Genomic DNA, 5,000 nt, shown 5'->3' with positions numbered 1-5,000 from the left:
GCGGTGCATGTGTGTGGGTGTACATATGTCCACCTTCCCCCTGCCCACGCAGCCTCCCGGTGCCAGCCCTTACCCTCAAAGTGCACTACAGTCCCCATGTTATAACCCCCATAATCATCCAATAACCCAACGACGATCGACAGCATATGATTAGCAAATAGGCACCACCCAACACTTCGGTCATTTCTTTTTTTCTCTCCTTTTCCTGCTGCTCTTCCCCTCGCTGAGAACGGCAGTCAGGGAGCTGAGCCTTCAACAACCGCCTGCCGCTTCCCCATGTCCACCCTCCCCCTCCTAGCATACCTGCCCGCCTTAAGCCTCAATGGTTCCCGTACCCTTGTGGCGTCCCTCCCTCTCTCCGGTGCCTCGTGTTGGCCCTGTCAGTGCCTCGCCAGACGTCCCCTTGCCCGCCTGCCCGCTTCCTCCCTCTCACCCACTCACAGCACCTCTCGTACCCTCGTCCGCTCCGTGAAACCTTGTGTAGCTACAACACGAGGCTGCGTTTGTGGTACATGTTTTTCGTGGATGTACTATTTGTCCTGAGGCTGTGTACTATATTTTTCTGTGTGGTCGTTGACATTCCAATTCGTGGTCAGTAACGTGTGGTTTGAGGTGAAGAGCAAGGCGGAGGAACTTAAGTGTTTTGGTGAGGACATACTGTGGGGCGGCGAAACGGGTTGGCTTATGTGTTAATAATAAAGGCTTGAGTCCTCTCCGATGTTTACTACAACTGCCTCAATCTGAAAGTCGGTGGAATTCTCTCTTTAACACATTCACGGTAAAAATTTTACAAGACCGAGAAACTACTATACTGATCTTCACCGCCACCAAGATAGGCGTATGACATGGAAAATAAACATAATGCTTTTAACAGATCTTAAGACCTGGCCAAATTGACAGCTGACGCAAGGAAGAGCAAGAAGACAAGTGTAAGGACTAATCACAAGAACGCAAACGCCAGCGAGAATATGTCATAAACTTTTAACTTTTACCTCGACGACAAAAAGTTCCTACCATGACACCCGTTTGCAAACTGTGAATTGTGAGCCACAAAGCCAACGCCCTCTAATTGTGAGTAAGAGTTTTCCTTGTCCTATGCTTTTAACATGTCCTGTCTCGCCCCACGCAGTCATTCGATCTAATAAAGTAAAGGGTTGACTGTGAGGATATATTGCATGGGTTAGATAGTTATTACCCGCTTTTGCTCATGCAAGTTTCAGTACCTAAATAATTGTGTTATCATGACGATGATGATAGGGGTTGTAAAGATAGCAGTGATAGCAATGATAGTAAGAATACCAAGCTCCACAAACTGGCAGTGATAATAACACCCATATGTCGGATAAAATTGACGATAATGGTAATTATAGTGATAATGGTAACTATCATCATTTCCATTATTGTCATTATTGCTATTATATTCATTATCAATATTGTGATGATGATGATGACGAGGATAATAAAATAATAATGATAATAATCATGAAAATGTTGATATAAAAACAGTGTGAATAATGATAATAATAATTATCAATATCATTATAATCATTATCATTATCATTATCATCATCATTATTAGCACTATCAGTATCATCATTGTCATTATTATTGCGGCTAATATTATGATTATCATTATTATTATTGTTATCATTATTATAGTTATAATGATAATTATTATTATTATTATTGTTGTTGTTATTATTATTATCATCATCATTATCATTATTATTATCATTATTATTATCATTATCATAATAATCATTATATCATTATAATCATTATAATCATGATTGTTATTATCATTATTATCATTATCATTTTTATTATCATTATTAACATTACCATTATCATTATGGTTATCATCATTATGATAACTATTATTGTTATTGTTTTTCTTCTTCTTCTTCTTATTATTATTATTATTATTATTATTATTGTTATTATTATTATTATTATCATTATTATTATTACTATTACTATTACAATGGTTATTATCATTATCTATTATTAATGTTATTTTTATCATTATCATTAATGCTATTAATGGTATCATTTCTATTATCTTTATCGATATCATTTTTATCATTATTATCATCATTATTATCATTAATATTATTATCATTAGTAATATCATTATCATCATTACCATTATTATGATTATTTTTGTTATCATTATTCTTATTATCATTATTGTTTTTGTTGTTATTGTTGTTGTTGTTATCATTCCTGATAATTATTATTTATATTGTCATCATTATTGTTATCATTATCATTATCATTGTTATCATTATTATCATCATAATCATCATAATCATCATCATCATTTTCATCTTCACTTCATCTTCATCTTCATCTTTATCATCATCATCATCATCATCATCATCATCATCATTATTATCATAATTTATATCACTGTTATCATTGTTAAGGTTAATGTTATAATTAATAATAATAATGATATTAGTAATAATGATAACAATAATGATAATAATAATATTATTATTATTATTATTGTTATTATTATTATTATTATTATTACTATTATTATTATCATTATTAATGCTATTGTTATCATTATTATTGTTATTATTATTACTATTAGTAGTAGCATCATTATCATTATAATTCCTGTTGTTATTTTTATCTTTATTATCATAAGTGTAATGATAATAATTATTCTTGTTATTATTTTTATACTCACTTGATGATTCCTATAAACATTATCAATTTTGTTATTATCATTATTGTTTCTATAATTTGTCATTATTATCGTTATTATTATTATTGTTATTATTATTGTTATTATTATTATCATCATCATCATCATCATCATCATCATCATCATCATCATCATCATCATCATCATCATCATCATCATCATCATCATCATCATCATTATCACCATCACCATCACCACCATCATCACCATCACCATCATCATCATCATCACCAACAAATGTGAAGAAGATAATAAAACACACCGCTGCATTTACTTCCCCGTGAGGAAAGCAGAATGAGAGAGGCAAGAACCGCGGAAAGAACCCAAGTATGAACTTTATAGCATTTCGCATTTCTCCCTCTATTCATGTGTTGGTCACGATTCGTAGGTGTTTTAGCAGCGTGCTGTGGGTATCGAGGGCTGAAGACGAGACGCTGGGAGGGAACGGCGATGGGAAAAGGTGCCTCGCGAGCCTTCGACGGGGAATGTGTCATATGCTGTGATGATGGGGGAGGGGAGAGTGTCGTGTGAGGGTCAGGTAGTGGCAGGGTGAGGGGAAACAGCGGGGGGTGGGAAGGAGGTAGGGATGGGGGAGACAGGGTGAGGGAGAAGAGAGGTAAGGGGAGGCAAGGGGAAGGAGAGAAAGGGTGGGAAGTGAAGATGGAAGAAAAGAGAAGAGGGCTGAAGAGGGAGGTAAGGTGGGGAGAAGAGAGATAGGGGGTAGCATGGTGAAGGAGAGAGTGTGCGAGGCTGGGAAGTGGAGAAAAGAGGTAGATGAAGGCAGGGCGAGGGAGAAGAGAATTGGGTAGGGAAGAAATGTGAGGGAGGAGAGAATGGGTAGGGAGGCAATGTGAGGGAAGAGAGTGGTGGGGAGCAAAGGCAGAGTGAGGGAGATATTCAGAGAGTGCGCAAAAATGGAAAAACTTAGTCAGATTAGGACAGGAAGTAGACTCAGCACTCTGACAGAAAAAGAAGAGGAAGAAAAAAAGAAAAAATAAATCATCAGAGTACTCACTTTATCCAATTTTATCTGTTTTCATGACGTTTTCCCCGAATTCTTTGGATGAAGAGGAGGTATGCAGCGAGGGGAGTGTGGAGATGATGTGTGAGGTATGACAGGGAGAGGGGAGGGGGGAAGGGAGGAGAGGAGGAGCAAATAAGAGGAAGACGAATATAAGGAGGAAGTGCCAAGGGACAGAGATGACAGCACAGCGAGACAAACACGAACGAGTCATTAACAGAAACGAATCAAATGGTCGACAGCGGGACAACGAACTTATGAAATCAACGGGAGAGAGAAAAAAAAGATGAAAGACACGGGATTAAATGAACGATGGAGAAGAAAGACATTAAAATCCGATTTGGGAAATAAGGAGCAATTGAGCAGAGGTGACATTTATAAGGTGACGAGAATGAATCAACTTAGGTTTCGAAAAACTATTGCTATAGATATCGAGGAGGAAGAAAAAAAAAACGCATGGTGGGGAATATTTCTAATCTATCTGTATATCTGTCTGCCTATATTGAAAGACGGATATAGGGAGATAAGCATAGAAGTGTATATACATATAAAATATGTATATACACTGTAAATAAAAAGAAAATATCCTAGAGAAGAATAATGAAAAGTGAACAGCAAATACCACATAACACACAACAATGAATCATTGAACAGACAGTAGGAAATAACTCGGCGAAGACATGGATAATGGCTACACTGTGAAGACATCATAATTACGCCATACGTCAGCTGTCGCAGCTGTCTGCCCGCCCTGTTCCGAGCACAGTGTCACGAGGCGACATTTCACGCCAGCCTCACCGTAAAGCGATCATACGTGAGGAGGACAGGGCGTGGGGCTCCCCGCGGTATGGGCGGAATTCCGGGGCCGTGGCGAGTTGCGCCCTCGCAGAAGAGCGTCTGTCTCTTTATGTATGAGTGTGTGTGTGTGCGTGTGTGTGTGTGTGTGTGTGTGTGTGTGTGTGTGTGTGTGTGTGTGTACATGTGTACATATATATATATATATATTATATATATATATATATATATATATATATATATATATATATATATAATATATATATATATATATATATATATATATATATATATAAACAGTACATGCATATGTGTATGTGTGTGTGTATATATATGTATATATATGCGAGAGAGAGAGAGAGAGAGAATAGGAGAGAGAGAGAGAGAGAGAGAGAGAGAGAGAGAGAGAGAGAGAGAGAGAGAGAGAGAGAGAGAGAGAGAGAGAGAGAGAGAAAGAAAGAGAGA

The 5,000-nt window shown here is 37.1% G+C and overlaps 1 protein-coding gene across 1 annotated transcript in view; it reads left to right on the top strand.

The window, feature by feature from the left end:
• The first annotated feature begins 373 nt into the window (after positions 1-373).
• LOC119580275 (fibroblast growth factor 1-like) overlaps positions 374-5,000 on the top strand; it is a 44,393-nt gene continuing 39,766 nt past the window's right edge. The window contains exon 1 of the mRNA XM_037928320.1: positions 374-1,071. The gene's annotated coding sequence lies outside the window, so the exon portion shown is untranslated. The remainder of the gene's footprint in view (positions 1,072-5,000) is intronic.

Source organism: Penaeus monodon, chromosome 13 (genome assembly GCF_015228065.2).
Source record: "Penaeus monodon isolate SGIC_2016 chromosome 13, NSTDA_Pmon_1, whole genome shotgun sequence".
NCBI classification, from domain to species: domain Eukaryota; kingdom Metazoa; phylum Arthropoda; class Malacostraca; order Decapoda; family Penaeidae; genus Penaeus; species Penaeus monodon.
The sequence above is the reverse complement of the archived record's forward strand: the minus strand, read 5'-3'. Positions and strand labels throughout refer to the sequence as shown.